Source organism: Symphalangus syndactylus, chromosome 6 (genome assembly GCF_028878055.3).
Source record: "Symphalangus syndactylus isolate Jambi chromosome 6, NHGRI_mSymSyn1-v2.1_pri, whole genome shotgun sequence".
In the NCBI taxonomy this organism is placed as follows: Eukaryota; Metazoa; Chordata; class Mammalia; order Primates; family Hylobatidae; genus Symphalangus; species Symphalangus syndactylus.
The window spans coordinates 136,004,353-136,021,958 of record NC_072428.2 but is presented as its reverse complement, the minus strand read 5'-3'; the positions used below and the strand labels follow the sequence as shown (position 1 = coordinate 136,021,958).

The following is a 17,606-nucleotide window of genomic DNA, read 5'->3' as shown; positions in this document are numbered from 1 at the left end:
GCCATGCAGAACTGTGAGTCAATTAAACCTCTTCATTTATAAATTACCCAGTCTCAGGTAGTATTTTTATAGCAGTGTGCAAATGGCCTAATACAACTGAAAACCTCAAAAAACTGGCTTTTAATTTGAGCCATATTTTTAAAGCTTGAAAAACTGGTCTATATGTAATTAAATGCTAGAAAAAAGAAATGAAGTCAGCATACTGTTAGACTAGATAAGTCATTTTTCCTTAAAAATATAAAGAAGATTCATATTTTGAAGAACAATTGAATGATTAAATATTGGCTTAAAGTTATACTTAAATTTTAAGTCTCTTGTATCTAGAAACAAATTAGTGATCCTGTAATTAAACCTGCAAGCTTTGAGTACATCTTAAAATAGTATCATGGAACAAAAATCTACAGGTACTTTTAAAGATACAGCTGCCGGTCTAATTTCTTGAATTTAAATTTCAGTCACACTGTCACGTCTTAATTACAAAACCAAAAAGTCAGAAATTATATACCTGATTTCTAAGGTCAGTTTAAATACCTATCAATCTTCATAGTAAGCTGTTTAAATTTATTTGATGAGAAGACTTAGCAAATTTTAAACTTGTGCAAACAGACCTTCTTTAGTAAGTTCCTACAAATAATTCCTTTGTTTTGTCTTTTGTGATATTATTTGCTATGAGGAATAATAACATATGAGCTTATGTACACTAATTCTTTTCTGGTTTTTACATCATTCTTGCCTTTACAATGTAAAAAAATGCTAGTTTATTCTATCATACACTAGGAAAAATGAAAGTGGAAAAACTTTTCAACCTGTATAATATTGCAGATCTTTCCTTTTTTTCTTCCAGTGGAGAAATTTTCCTACTCTGAATAGAGACCATCTTCAAAAGAGAGGTTATGAGGAAATAAATGAAATTCACTGGGGAAAAAAATTTTGTACAAAAAATATTACCCAGTGTTTCAATGATAATAGCCTGCAGCTTCCACACTAACTTGAAGATAAACTGTCATTAGTGAAAATAAAACGAAGCCTCCTAGAGTACTAGGAGTGCACAAAGAAACTGGGAAATTTCCAATAGTAGTGCGACAATACAAAAGCCTCCTGTTAACTCCTGGTGTATGTCTTTCTGTGCATATGTTTCTATGTGAATATACACTTATATTTGACAGTACATAAAAATATATTAGTATTATCTAGACTGCTGAACTATTTATAATTTTCTATACATGCCGTGTCTTCTCTTCTGGTTTCTCTAGAAGCAGCTATCCTGTAATTATCTCTAGGTCCCACAATTCTCTCTTTCTCTTTCTCTCTCTTTCTCTGTCTCTCTTCTCTCTCTCTCTCTCTCTCCCTCCCTCCCTCCTTTCCCTGTGACTCTCTGTATATAATTTTTCCCTATAGTCTTGGGCTTACCTTAAATGATGACCATCAACAAAACGTTTTGGGATCTTCTGAACTGTAACTAATCCTCCACTCACAGCTCACATGTGCTTGGCTGGTGCTCATTTCTTTCTACCTCCCATTGTAGTTATTGGTATACGGATGCCAATGGCTCTGTTTGCTGTTATGACAAACATAAACTAATACCTGTGTAAGAGTCTCTAACTCACTTCATTTTGCTCCTAAAAAAAATAAGGTAATTCCATGGAAGTGTTATTTCTAACTGTTCATTTTAATTTAATTGAAAAGTGTGGGTGATTCTCTGTCAAATGTCTTTTAAGGTTAAGCACTGTTGGTTAATATACGACATTACTCACCATACACTCAAATGTAATGGTGTGTGAGCATTCCATATTCATATGCAAACTTCTCGTTATTACAGCATTCTAAAGGTTAGGGAAGCAGAAGTCAAACTTTGTAAAAACAAAGAGACCAAGACAACTCACATGGCAAGTCAATTCCAGTCTAGAGGTGCAGGAGCAGTGGACTGCCATGGATGATGGATCTCTTTATAATAGGCATAAGATTCACACCATCATGATGGAAGTGGTCATGAAGGGAGTTTGACTTATATGTTTCCAGAGTACATGTTAAAAAGTTCAAATATAATGATAAATGATGTGGTAAATACAAATCCTTTTCAAATGCTGACATCATTCTGAGGCCTGTGTTGTAGGCAAAGGGCCAAGGCTCCAGGAGGTTGTGCCTGGATGGTCTTCCGTTGGCAGGAGTGCAGTCAATGCCTCAGTATCTGCTGGGCTGGCTGGTCACCCTTATATTGACTGTCATGGTCTCCGGGAATCCTGACACCAATATTGTTCTTAGTTTAGCAGTTTGCACTCTTCAAAATTTTAAAGCCATCTGAGGATAGCAAAACTATTAAGAGAGTCTTTTCCAAACATTTCTGAACCTATAATTTGGCGTATCTTTTGAATATCATTGGCAGTAAGAAAGAGCAATTGGAAGCAGAGGGAGCAGGTTAATTGAAAGCTGTAAAGAAGCCACTGAGTGAAAAGTGTTGAGAAAGAATGAAAGCAATTCTAAACTGTGTCAGTCACTGTTTAGTTTATGCCCTCCATGTTAGTTCAATACTGGTGCAGTTTCCTCTTCTCATTTTCTTTCTGTTTGAATGTGCAGTATTCTCAGCTTTATTTACTGTCTGGTGTTCCTTGGTTCATTGGCACATAAACTGCACCTGATTTAATGTTTTTAGTGCAAACTGTTTTTTTCAAAGAAAATCAAGCCATTCTTAAAAATGCATCCCTTGTTTCATGAATCAATTGTATACATAAATACTGCAGCAAGCAAAGGAAGTTTTATCTTTCCAAGGCTGAAGACACTTGGAAATACTTGCAGCATCTGTTTTAGAGAAGAAAGAATAAAATGAGAAAGCTGGAGAATTAATTCTCCCATATTCTGTATTGTAAAATAATTACATAATTTTGTTTTACAGTGACAAAGTGAGGTTCAGAAACAAACATTCACAGATTAGTATTTAAATTTTTCAATGTCTGTGGAATATAATTTTACAAATGGAAACCCCAGATTGGAGAAGTGACCAGGAGTATATTTAGGACTAGAATTCAGGTCTCCAGACCCAGTTCTGTCATTTTCTTACTACATTTTGCTACTTCTTATATATAGAAAACACTGTCTCAGAAAAGACAGCATATTGTGGTTGCAACCATATTTTAGAATCCTTAAAGGATAAAATATCATGAACTTCAAATAAATTAGTTTTAGCAGCATAAAATAACTTTGTTATTATTTCCACATAAATAAAGCTCATTAGTGTATGTATAAAAAGCAAAGATTAGCCTATATTTTAAAATTTTCTTGTTTAAGATTAGAATTTAGATACAGTTGGTGATATGGTTTGGCTGTGTTCCCACCCAAATATCATCTTGTATTGTAGCTCCCATAATTCCCAATGTCCTGAGAGGGACCTGGTAGGAGGTAATTGACTCATGGGGATGGGTCTTTCCCATGCTATTTTCATGATAGTGACTAAGTCTCACAAGATATGATGGTTTTATAAAGGGAAATTTCTCTGCAAACGCTCTCTTGCCTGCAACCATGTAAGACATGACTTTGCTTCTCCTTTGTCTTCCACCATGATTGTGAGGCTTCCCCAGCCATGCTGAACTGAGTCCATTAAACATCTTTCCTTTATAAATTACCTGGTCTGAGGTATGTCTTTATTGGCAATGTGAGAACAGACTAATACAGTAAATTGGTACCAGTAGAGAGGAGTGCTGCTGTAATGATACCTGAAAATGTGGAAGTGACTTTGGAATTCAGTAACAGGCAGAGCTTGGAACAGCTTGGAGGGCTCAGAAGAAGACAGGAAAATGTGAGAAAGTTTGGAACTTCCTAGAGACTCGTTGAATGGCCGTGACGAAAATGCTGATAGTGATATGGACAATGAAGTCCAGGTGGAGGTGGTCTCAGATGGAGATGAGGAACTTCTTGGGAACTGGCATAAAGGTGACTCTTGTTATGTTTTAGCAAATAGACTGGTGGCATTTTGCCCCTGCCCTAGAGATTTATGAAACTTTGAACTTGAGAGAGATGATTTAGGGTATCCATTGAAGAAATTTCTAAGGTGGCAAAGTGATTAAGAGGAAGCAGAGCATAAAAGTTTGGAAAATTTGCAGCCTGACACGGCAATAGAAAAGCAAAACACATTTTCTGAGGAGAAATACAAGTTGCCTGCCAAATTTGCATAAGTAACAAGGAGCCAAAAGTTAATCAGCAAGACAATAAGGAAAATGTCTTTAGGGAATCTCAGAGACCTTCATGGAAGCCCCTCCCATTACAGGCACAGTGGCCTAGGAAGTAAAAATGGTTTTGTGGGCAGGGCCCAGGGCCCTCCTGCTCTGCAGCCTAGGGACTTAGTGCCCTCTGCCCCAGCTGCTCCAGCCATGGCTAAAAAAGTCTAAGGTACAGCTTGGGCTGTGGCTTCAGAGGGTGCAAGCCCCAAGTCTTGGCAGCCTCCACGTGGCACTGAACCTGTGAATGCACAGAAGAACTGAGGTTGGGGACCTCCGCCTGGATTTCAGAGGCCTTATGGAAACTCTTGCATGTCCAGGCGGAAGTTTGCTGCAGGGGAGGGGCCCTCATGGAAAACCTCTGCTAGGGCAGTGCAGAAGAGAAATTTGGGGTTGGAGCCCCCACACAGAGTCCCCTGGGGCGGGCACTGCCTAGTGGAACTGTGAGAAGAGGGCCACCATCCTCCAGACGCCAGAATGTTAGAACCACTGACAGCTTACAGCATGTGCCTGGAAAAGCTGCAGACACTCAATGCCAGCCCATGAAAGCAGCTGGGAGAGAGGCTGTACCCTGCAAAGCCACAGGGGTGGAGCTGTCCAAGACCATGGGAATCCATCTCTTGCATCAGCATGTCCTGGATGTGAGACATGGAGTCAAAGGAGATCATTTTGGAGCTTTGACTGCCTCTCTGGATTTTGGATTTGCTTCACATGGGGCATGTAGCCCCTTCGTTTTGGCCAATTTCTCCCATTTGGAACAGGTGTATTTACTCAATGCCTGTGCCTCCACTGTATCTAGGAAGTAACTAACTTGTTTTCACTTTTACAGGTTCATAGGCAGAAGGGACTTGCCATTTCTCAGTTGAGACTTTGGACTATGGATTTCTGAGTTAATGCTGAAATCTGTCAAGGCTTTGCAAGACTGTTGGGAAGGCATGATTGGTTTTGAAATGTGAGGACATGAGATTTCAGAGGGCAGAATGATATGGTTTTGCTGTGTCCCCACCCACCTTGAATAGTAGCTCCCATAATGCCCACATGTCATGGGAGGGATCCAGTGTGAGGTAACTGAATCATGGGGGTGGGTCTTTCCCATGATGTTCTCATGATAGTGAATACGTCTCACGAGATATGATGGTGTTAGAAAGAGGATTCCTCTGCACATACTCTCTTGCCTGCCACCATGTAAGGTGTGACTTTGCTTCTCCTTTGCCTTCCACCAGGATTATGAGGCCGCCCCATCCATGCTCAACTGTGAGTTCATTAAACTTCTTTACTTTATAAATTACCCAATCTCAGGTATGTCTTTATTAGCAGCATGAGAACAGACTAATAACTTAGGGTTTCTGATTTAGCGGTATGTTGTGAAAAGAAACTAGAATGCTTTTTTGGGGGGCGGACTAAAAATTCCATGTTACAAGTATTTACAGGCTGCTTTGAACACTAAAGTCAAGAGAAAAATCTATATTTTAAATGTACCAAATAAAGTCATTCATTGTTGTGGGAAGTCAGGGACCCTGAACGGAGGGACTGGCTGAAGCCATGGCAGAAGAACATAAATTGTGAAGATTTCATGGACATATTAGTTCCCCAAATTAATACTTTTATAATTTCTTACACCTCTCTTACTGCAATCTCTGAACATAAATTGTGAAGATTTCATGTACATTTATCATTTCCCCAATCAATATTGGTGATTTCCTATGCCTGTCTTTACTTTAATCTCTTAATCCTGTCATCTTCGTAAGCTGAGGACGTATGTCACCTCAAGACCCTGTGATGATTGCATTAACTGCACAAATTGTTCCTAAAGCATGTGTGTTTAAGCAATATGAAATCTGGGCACCTTGAAAAAAGAACACGATAACAGCGATGTTCAGGGAACAAGGGAGATAACCATTAGGTCTGGCTGCCTGAGAGCCGGGCAGAACAGAGCCATATTTCTCTTCTTACAAAAGTGAATAGGAGAAATATCGCTGAATTCTTTTTTCAGCAAGGAACAGCTCTGAGAAAGAGAATGCATTCCCAGGGGTAGGTCTCTAAAATGGCCACTCTGGGAGTGTCTGTCTTATATGGTTGAAGATAAGGGATGAAATAAGCCCCAGTCTCCTGTAGCACTCCCAGGCCTATTAGGATGAGGAAATTGCTGCCTAGTAAATTTTAGTCAGACCGGTTGTCTGCTCTCAAACCCTGTCTCCTGATAAGACGTTATCAATGACAATGTGTGCCCGAAACTTTATTAGCAATTTTAATTTCACCGCGGTCTCTGATCTCGCTCTGCCCCCATTTGCCTTGTGATATTTTATTGCCTTGTAAAGCATGTGATCTCTGTGACCCACACCCTATTCATACACTCCCTCCCCTATAAAAATCACGAATAAAAACTTGCTGGTTTTGTGGCTCAGGGGGCGTCACGGAACCTGCCGATATGTGATGTCCCCCCCGGACACCCAGCTTTAAAATTTCTCTGTTTTGTACTCTTTCCCTTTATTACTCAGACCGGCCGACACTCAGGGAAAATAGAAAAGAACCTATGTTGAATTATCAGGGGTAGTTTCCCTGATATTTGAAAAGAACCTATGTTGAATTATCGGGGGTGGTTCCCCTGATAACTCCTGACCAGAAAGAATACTATATACACATAATACATACATAATGAACTTAGCCAAACTTCTGCAACTGTGAGTGATAGATTCATATGATTAAAGTCAAATTTTGCTGTGTTGTAATTTGTTGCTACACTGGACATTTACTTCTTGGACCGCTACATTTTAGAAAATGCTTTTTAAGGAAAACATAAATGACATTTTTCATGTTCTTAATGACTAGATGTCTGTTTAGAAAGAGAGAGAAGGTGGAGCCAAGATGGCCGAATAGGAACAGCTCCGGTCTCCAGCTCCCAGCCCCAGCGACACAGAAGACGGGTGATTTCTGCATTTCTGCTTGAGGTACCGGTTTCATCTCACTAGGGAGTGCCTAACAGTGGGTTCAGGACAGTCGGTGAAGCGCACTGTGCGCGAGCCGAAGCAGGGCAAGGCATTGCCTCACTCGGGAAGCGCAAGGGGTCAGGGAGTTCCCTTTCCTAGTCAAAGAAAGGGGAAACAGACGGCACCTGGAATATCGGGTCAGTCCCATCCTAATACTGCGCTTTTCCAACGGGCCTGGAAAACGGCACACTAGGAGATTGTGTCCCGCACCTGGCTCGGAGGGTCCTATGCCCACAGAGTCTTGCTGATTGCTAGCACAGCAGTCTGAGATCACGCTGTAAGGCGGCAATGAGGCTGGGGGAGGGGCGCCCGCCATTGCCCAGGCTTGCTTAGGTAAACAAAGTAGCCAGGAAGCTCGAACTGGGTGGAGCCCACCACAGCTCAAGGAGGCCTGCCTGCCTCTGTAGGCTCCACCTCTGGGGGCAGGGCACAGACAACCAAAAACTCAGCGAGAACCTCCACAGACTTAAATGTCCCTGTCTGACTGCCAGCTTTGAAGAGAGTAGTGGTTCTCCCAGCACGCAGCTGGAGATGTGAGAACGGACAGACTGCCTCCTAAAGTGGGTCCCTCACTCCTGAGCAGCCTAACTGGGAGGCATCCCCCCAGTAGGGACAGACTGACACCTCATTCAACCAGGTACTCCTCTGAGACAAAACTTTCAGAGGAACTATCAGACAGCTGAATTTGTGGTCTCACGAAAATCCGCTGTTCTGCAGCCACCGGTGCTGACACCCAGCCAAACAGGGTCTGGAGTGGATCTCTAGTAAACTCCAACAGACCTGCAGCTGAGGGTCTTGTCTGGTAGAAGGAAAATTAACAAACAGAAAGGACATCCACACCAAAAACCCATCTGTACATCACCATCATCGAAGACAAAAAGTAGACAAAACCACAAAGATGGGGAAAAAACAGACCAAAAAAACTGGAAACTCTAAAAAACAGAGCACCTCTCCTCCTCCAAAGGAACGCAGTTCCTCACCAGCAATGGAACAAAGCTGGATGGAGGATGACTTTGATGAGTTGAGAGAAGAAGGCTTCAGACGATCAAACTACTCTGTGCTACGAGAGGAAATTCAAAACAATAGCAAAGAAGTTAAAAACTTTGAAAAAAAATTAGAAGAATGGATAACTAGAATAACCAATGGAGAGAAGGGCTTAAAGGAGATGATGGAGCCTGAAAGCCAAGTTTCGAGAACTACGCGAAGAATGCAGAAGCCTCAGTAGCAGATGCGATCAACTGGAAGAAAGGGTATCGCTGATAGAAGATGAAATGAATGAAATGAAGAGAGAAGGGAAGTTTAGAGAAAAAAGAATAAAAAGAAATGAACAAAGCCTCCAAGAAATTTGGGACTATGTGAAAAGACCAAACCTACGTCTGATTGGTGTGCCTGAAAATGATGGGGAGAATGGAACCAAGTTGGAAAACACTCTGCAAGATATTATCCAGGAGAACTTCCCCAATCTAGCAAGGCAGGCCAGCATTCAGATTCAGGAAATACAGAGAACGCCACAAAGATACTCCTCGAGAAGGGCAACTCCAAGACACATAATTGTCAGATTCACCAAAGTTGAAATGAAGGAAAAAATGTTAAGGGCAGCCAGAGAGAAAGGTCGGGTTACCCACAAAGGGAAGCCCATCAGACTAACAGCTGATCTCTCAGCAGAAACTCTACAAGCCAGAAGAGAGTGGGGGCCGATATTCAACATTCTTAAAGAAAAGAATTTTCAACCCAGAATTTCCTATCCCGCCAAACTAAGCTTCATAAGTGAAGGAGAAATAAAATACTTTACAGACAAGCAAACGCTGAGTGATTTTGTCACCACCAGGCCTGCCCTAAAAGAGCTCCTGAAGGAAGCACTAAACATGGAAAGGAACAACCGGTACCAGCCACTGCAAAAACACGCCAAATTGTAAAGACCATCGAGGCTAGGAAGAAACTATAGCAACTAACGAGCAAAATAACCAACTAACATCATAATGACAGGATCAGATTCACACATAACAATATTAACGTTAAATGTAAATGGGCTAAATGCTCCAATCAAAAGACACAGACTGGCAAACTGGATAAGGAGTCAGGACCCATCAGTGTGCTGTATTCAGGAAACCCATCTCACGTGCAGAGACACACATAGACTCAAAATAAAGGGATGGAGGAAGATCTATCAAGCAACTGGAAAACAAAAAAAGGCAGGGGTTGCAATCCTAGTCTCTGATAAAATAGACTTTAAACCAACAAAGATCAAAAGAGACAAAGAAGGCCATTACATAATGGTAAAGGGATCAATTCAACAAGAAGAGCTAACTATCCTAAATATATATGCACCCAACACAGGAGCACCCAGATTCATAAAGCAAGTCCTCAGTGACCTACAAAGGGACTTAAACTCCCACACAATAATAATGGGAGATTTTAACACCCCACTGTCAGCATTAGACAGATCAACGAGACAGAAAGTTAACAAGGATATCCAGGAATTGAACTCAGCTCTACATAAAGTGGACCTAATAGACATCTACAGAACTCTCCACCCCAAATCAACAGAATATACATTTTTTTCAGCACCACACCACACCTATTCCAAAATTGACCACATAGTTGGAAGTAAAGCTCTTCTCAGCAAATGTAAAAGAACAGAGATTATAACAAACTGTCTCTCAGACCACAGTGCAATCAAACTAGAACTCAGGATTAAGAAACTCAGTCAAAACCGCTCAACTACATGGAAACTGAACAACCTGCTCCTGAATGACTATTGGGTACATAATGAAATGAAGGCAGAAATAAAGATGTTCTTTGAAACCAACGAGAACAAAGACACAACATACCAGAATCTCTGGGACACGTTCAAAGCAGTGTCTAGAGGGAAATTTATAGCACTAAATGCCCACAAGAGAAAGCAGGAAAGATCCAAAATTGACACCCTAACATCACAATTAAAAGAACTAGAAAAGCAAGAGCAAACACATTCAAAAGCTAGCAGAAGGCTAGAAATAACTAAAATCAGAGCAGAACTGAAGGAAATAGAGACACAAAAAACCCTTCAAAAAATTAATGAATCCAGGAGCTGGTTTTTTGAAAAGATCAACAAAACTGATGGACCGCTAGCAAGACTAATAAAGAAGAAAAGAGAGAAGAATCAAATAGATGCAATAAAAAATGAAAAAGGGGATATCACCACCGATCCCACAGAAATACAATCTACCATCAGAGAATACTACAAACACCTCTATGCAAATAAACTAGAAAATCTAGAAGAAATGGATAAATTCCTCGACAAATACACCCTCCCAAGACTAAACCAGGAAGAAGTTGAATCTCTGAATAGACCAATAACAGGTTCTGAAGTTGTGGCAATAATCAATAGCTTACCAACCAAAAAGAGTCCAGGACCTGATGGATTCACAGCTGAATTCTACCAGAGGTACAAGGAGGAACTGGTACCATTCCTTCTGAAACTATTCCAATCGATAGAAAAAGAGGGAATCCTCCCTAACACATTTTACGAAGCCAGCATCGTCCTGATACCAAAACCTGGCAGAGACATAACCAAAAAAGAGAATTTCAGACCAATATCCTTGATGAACATTGATGCAAAAATCCTCAATAAAATACTGGCAAACCGAATCCAGCAGCACTTCAAAAAGCTTATCCACCATGATCAAGTGGGCTTCATCCCTGGGATGCAAGGCTGGTTCAACATACGCAAATCAATAAATGTAATCCAGCATATAAACAGAAGCAAAGACAAAAACCACATGATTATCTCAATAGATGCAGAAAAGGCCTTTGACAAAATTCAACAACCCTTCATGCTAAAAACTCTCAATAAATTAGGTATTGATGGGACGTATCTCAAAATAATAAGAGCTATCTACAACAAACCCACAGCCAATATCATACTGAATGGGCAAAAACTGGAAGCATTCCCTCTGAAAACTGGCACAAGACAGGGATGCCCTCTCTCACCGCTCCTATTCAACATAGTGCTGGAAGTTCTGGCCAGGGCAATCAGGCAGGAGAAGGAAATAAAGGGTATTCAATTAGGAAAAGAGGAAGTCAAATTGTCCCTGTTTGCAGATGACATGATTGTATATCTAGAAAACCCCATTGTCTCAGCCCAAAATCTCCTTAAGCTGATTAGCAACTTCAGCAAAGTCTCAGGATACAAAATTAATGTACAAAAATCACAAGCATTCTTGTACACCAATAACAGACAAACAGAGAGCCAAATCATGAGTGAACTCCCATTCACAATTGCTTCAAAGAGAATAAAATACCTAGGAATCCAACTTACAAGGGATGTGAAGGACCTCTTCAAGGAGAACTACAAACCACTGCTCAATGAAATAAAAGAGGATACAAACAAATGGAAGAACATTCCGTGCTCATGGGTTGGAAGAATCAATATCGTGAAAATGGCCATACTGCCCAAGGTAATTTATAGATTCAATGCCATCCCCATCAAGCTACCAATGACTTTCTTCACAGAATTGGAAAAAACTACTTTAAAGTTCATATGGAACCAAAAAAGAGCCCGCATCGCCAAGTCAATCCTAAGCCAAAAGAACAAAGCTGGAGGCATCACGCTACCTGACTTTAAACTATACTACAAGGCTACAGTAACCAAAACAGCATGGTACTGGTACCACCACAGAGACATAGATCAATGGAACAGAACAGAGCCCTCAGAAATGATGCTGCATAGCTACAACTATCTGATCTTTGACAAACCTGACAAAAACAAGAAATGGGGAAAGGATTCCCTATTTAATAAATGGTGCTGGGAAAACTGGCTAGCCATATGTAGAAAGCTGCAACTGGATCCCTTCCTTACACCTTATACAAAAATTAATTCAAGATGGATTAAAGACTTACATGTTAGACCTAAAACCATTAAAATCCTACAAGAAAACCTAGGCAATACCATTCAGGACATAGGCGTGGGCAAGGACTTCATGTCTAAAACACCAAAAGCAATGGCAACAAAAGCCAAAATCGACAAATGGGATCTCATTAAACTAAAGAGCTTCTGCACAGCAAAAGAAACTATCATCAGAGTGAACAGGCAACCTACACAATGGGAGAAAATTTTTGCAACCTACTCATCTGACAAAGGGCTAGTATCCAGAATCTACAATGAACTCAAACAAATTTACAAGAAAAAAACAAACAACCCTATCAAAAAGTGGGCAGAGGACATGAACAGACACTTCTCAAAAGAAGACATTTATGCAGCCAAAAAACACATGAAGAAATGCTCCTCATCACTGGCCATCAGAGAAATGCAAATCAAAACCACAGTGAGATACCATCTCACACCAGTTAGAATGGCCATCATTAAAAAATCAGGAAACAACAGGTGCTGGAGAGGATGTGGAGAAATAGGAACACTTTTACACTGTTGGTGGGACTGTAAACTAGTTCAACCATTGTGGAAGTCAGTGTGGCGATTCCTCAGGGATCTAGAACTAGAAATACCATTTGACCCAGCCATCCCATTACTGGGTATATACCCAAAGGACTATAAATCATGCTGCTATAAAGACACATGCACACGTATGTTTATTGCGGCACTATTCACAATAGCAAAGAGTTGGAACCAACCCAAATGTCCAACAACGATAGACTGGATTAAGAAAATGTGGCACATATACACCATGGAATACTATGCAGCCATAAAAAATGATGAGTTCGTGTCCTTTGTAGGGACATGGATGAAACTGGAAAACATCATTCTCAGTAAATTATCGCAAGGACAAAAAACCAAACACCTCATGTTCTCACTCATAGGTGGGAATTGAACAATGAGAACTCATGGACACAGGAAGGAGAACATCACGCTCCGGGGACTGTTGTGGGGTGGGGGGAGGGGGGAGGGACAGCATTAGGAGATATAAATGCTAAATGACGAGTTAATGGGTGCAGGAAATCAACATGGCACATGGATACATATGTAACAAACCTGCACATTGTGCACATGTACCCTAAAACCCTAAAGTATAATAAAAAAATAAATAAATAAATAAATAAAAAATAAATAAAAAAAAAAAAAAGAAAGAGAAAGGATCTGTCTTCTTTTCGTTAAAAAAAAACATGTATTAAGTGGTCACTGTCACTATTGGTGCTGTGAGCAAGAGGATTTTGTCACTTTGGTATTCATGTATACCTCTTGAACTTCAAGAGGAATGTTAACAATTCTGCTTTACTTTCCATTATCACTTATAAAAGGTTTGAGAATGCTTCTTATGTGTTTCTTTACCAAATCTGAATGCATCAATCCTATTTGTAAGGCGAAGGTGGACACTCTTATTTTGAAGCCTTGATATCTCCTGCAGAAGGGTTTTGGTACCACTGGGATGTGGCACATCTTTCTGGAAAGGGCCAGAGCAATGGTGAAAAAGGGCCCACAGATGGTTTGTGGATATGGTAGAGCCATGCTATTGCTACAATTATCACAGACACTGATAAATAACGGTCTACTGAAATAAAACAGCTTTGTGCATCCTTTATCGTACTTCAACAGTCTTTCCAAGTTGATGAAGTACAATTCAGCAACATGATATTGGCTCCTGCATAGAAGAATAAAGCCCAGAATAGGGAAAGAGCACTGCTGCAGGTCACTGCTTATCTCCTTGGTCTGCAGAATGGCCACAGCCAGCAGCCTTCCTGCACACATAAAAGGCAGTAGAAATGAATGTTCAGTCTCCTAATTAACAAATGAACGCATGAGGTCTGCATCATTTTCCTGGGTTCTTACCAAGGGTCAGTAAGGAAATCACTTCTTTGAAGTATATCCCCGTTATTACCCGACATTATAAGTCAAGAGTGCTGTCTTTAGTGTCTGTGAACATATGTTCTCAGAAGATTAGCCACAAAATCACAAACTTATGTGAGAAAATTACTGCTCAATTAAAGTAATTTATGGGATCATGTGCAGAAGAAACATTAGATATGGCAACCAGAGTGATTGGACAGTATTTCATATTGTTAAAAGAGTGTTCTACATGATAAACTCTCAATACAAACAGCTGTAAATTACTTTCAATTGAAATGTGATAAGGCTTCAAATGATTACATTGAATGAGCACAAGTGTTCAAGAATCACATCTGAATGTTGAAATTCAAATGATTTATGCTGAATTTCAAGGGCCCTCACTCAGTCTCACCTGCAAAATGTCACTTCCATGGTCCTATCTCTTCTCTTCTCATTTGCTTTCTTGCTAATAGGTCAAACCAGAAAATCTACTCTTTAACTTTCTCTTTGACAATGTGTATAGACTTTGTTTCATCTTCTGTGTTTCTCTAAGATGCCCCATTAGTCCTAAACTATTAATACTTTTAGCTTTCCACTAAATAATCTATAAGTGGTAGTAAGAATTTAAACTAAGATGTCTATGTTGCAAGCTGGAATCCTCATGCAAGCCTTGAATGGGCATAGGACTGGAAACCTATTTAATTTCTTGAAGCTGAAGTATTATTAAGTATTATTAATCAACATCATCATCACCATTGTCATCAAGGATAATATTAATTGAGCATTAACTATGTACACAATGTAAGGCATATTATCACGTGGCTAACATAATTTTCATAATTGTTTTGTGAGTCAAGAAATGTTACTCTATTTTACAGATTGAGAGAGTATGGATCAAAGAACAAAGTCTGAATTTCATTACCTGAGAGAATTAGAAAATGTCTAAAATTGAAGCATTTCTCATTCTTTGATTTTTACTTTATGATTACAAGTAGATTTATTATCAATCTGTGTTTCTGAGTATTGTGATTAAAAGTAGCTTTTGTGTAATAAAATTCATAATTACTATAACACATCATTACTAGTAAAACTCTCTAATTAGTTTATCACAAACAGAAGCTCAGGCCCTCCCTCCAGAGATTCTGATTTAATTTTACCTGGATGGTTATAAGGTACAGCCACATTTGAAAACCACTGATGTAACACAGTTATGACATTACTGATATGGCCTAGAAATAGCCAAATTGGGATGTCAAATTGATTTCTGCCAGATGCAAGTTCAATAACTCAGTGGTTTGGTGTGCTCTGGTCTATTCATGATATAAGATGCAAAATAAATGAACTTTATTATTTGGTTGGTGGTGGGTATACTGATTGCAAAATTTTTAAACCATTTCAACTTTCATGCTGAGAATAATTGTATGTCTCATATTAAGAGAATCACCTGAAATGACATATTACTTTGACATAATATCCTAGAATCAGATGAGTCCGAGGTATATCTAACATTTTCTAGAACATATTAACCTGTCTAAGCCATGTGTTGCAGGACACAGAAGGAAACTCGATAAAGTGAAGAAAACTTGGCATTAAGAGACTTTACATTTGGCTTTAGTTCAGGTTCTGCCTCTAACTAGCTAAATGCTTAGGGCATGCAACTGCCTTTTATCTGCGTCAGTTTCTCCATCTGAAAAGTAAGATATTAAATGACTGCTAAGCTCTCTTGCAGCCTTAATATACTTTGAGTTCTATGTTAGTGGCACGTATGGTAATTCACATTCCAAAAATGCTATACTGGGAAAGCTCACTGTACTGTTTCAAATCTCACTCATATCAAGAAGAATGGGCTGAATTCAGTATCAGTCACTCAAATGTTCATCAGATTCCTTATGGAATTTTTTGTTGTTCTTATCCTGTTTCAATATGGATTTTTTTTTCTTCAGGGATAGTTTTCCTTTGTCATTTGTGATAAACTGACCTAAGGTATTCATTACATATTCTATTGTGATATGTTTTAATTTATCCACAGCCTAACACATACTCTACAATATTACGATTACAGAGAAAGACAGAGAATTGTGAGTTTTAAAACTATCCAAATCTCAGAGGAACTGTTTTGCTCACAGTAGCAATAATAAATGCACAAAGCATTGGAACAGGCGGATTAGCAATAGAAACGTATTAATGGGTTGTGGAAAAACCAGCTCACATTTGCTATTATACTTTTCAGACTGAAAGGTTTCATGCTTCATAATAATCCGTGATTTGTCATAGGAAGGCAGAAAATGTGGCCATAGTAAAACTGAACCTTCATGAATAAGAGAGAGTTCCATGTTGTTGGTTGAATTTCTTATCACAAAGATGGCCCTTAGTAAGTTTTCAGAGAAGAGAATAGGAGAGGGAGAAAGGAAGGGAAGGAGGGGGAGGACAGAGTATATGAGTGGGAGATGGTAAGAAAAAGGGAGAGGGTAAAAAGAAAAGAATATATTTTACTTAAGCCAGGTCATATCAAATTTGGAAAGAGGAAAGTCACAGGGTCACAAAGAATCACAAGACAATATTTATGGGATTTGATTTTGTGATAATGTATAGTTTTGTGGATTCTGCAGAATTTTTCCACGTAGTATGTGCTATGGAGTAGAATATCCTTGGCTACTTTGTGGCCCCTGCCATTTCCTCTTCTTCAGTTCTCAGTGGGTGAACTTCCTTTGCCTCTGCCATTGCCAAAAGCAGCCATCAGGCCTGCCAACAGTATGGTCTACCTCCCACATATAACACCTCTGCTGTGACCCATCTCCTGTTAGAGCAGAAGATGTCTGAAGCAAGGGTGCGAACGCTAGAGGGTTCTTTCATGTTCTACTCACATTTACTAGAGTTGGGTGGGATGATATTCTGAGTGACAATTATCTGCTCTCAGAATCACTCTTCCCTTAGGAAAAGGCCATTCACGGGCTTCCCTCGACAATATAGTGACCTGACTAGACTTTAAAAAATTATTTCTAAGTTTGAGACTAAACTAAGACTTTTTCTGCAAGAATAAATACAATTACACTGCAATCAGTGTTTTAAGATGCAGGGCTAGTGGAGTAACTAGGGAGAAAGAGGATAGAAACGGGATATAAGAGACTGATTTCAGGCCCTAGCTTTAATATTTACTAGGTTCTTGAATAGAGGTAAGTTGTTCGAATGCATTATGCATTCTTAAAATGTAAATAGCCTAAAATTAATGAAAATGAACCACATGAAAACACTCTGTGAAGGGATTATTGGTTCCAAAAGTAAGGGATGCCATAAACTTCCAGGTTGAAGGAACATGCCATCTACAATACAAAAATAAATCAAGTTATTTCAGTTTTGTTTTCTGTAATATTAGATACCAGAAGATTACAGCATTTGGGCAGAAAAAGAATACGACCAAGGATTTCATACCCAAATTGTCATTCATATATAAAGGCAACAGAAAGTCTATTTGAAATACATAACACACCAAGAAAATGCACATCTACAAGACACTATAAAAGATATTAAGTTCTTTTTAATTATGACATGAAACTGGAAGAAAGCACAGATTCAATTGAATAGTTCATGATTCATACCTATTGAATTTAGACTTCAATAACTATGATAAAAAGTTACTTATGAAGTAACATG

At 39.3% G+C, this 17,606-nt stretch overlaps 1 protein-coding gene and 1 long non-coding RNA gene across 3 annotated transcripts in view; one reads left to right on the top strand and one right to left on the bottom strand.

Annotated features, from left to right (window-relative positions):
• Positions 1-17,606, bottom strand: part of CNTNAP2 (contactin associated protein 2) — a 2,323,962-nt gene that overhangs the window by 2,232,081 nt on the left and 74,275 nt on the right. The window lies entirely within an intron of this gene.
• Positions 5,062-17,450, top strand: LOC134737056 (uncharacterized). The gene is made up of 2 exons (XR_010121618.1): positions 5,062-7,062; positions 13,262-17,450. It is a non-coding gene; the product is annotated as an uncharacterized lncRNA (long non-coding RNA).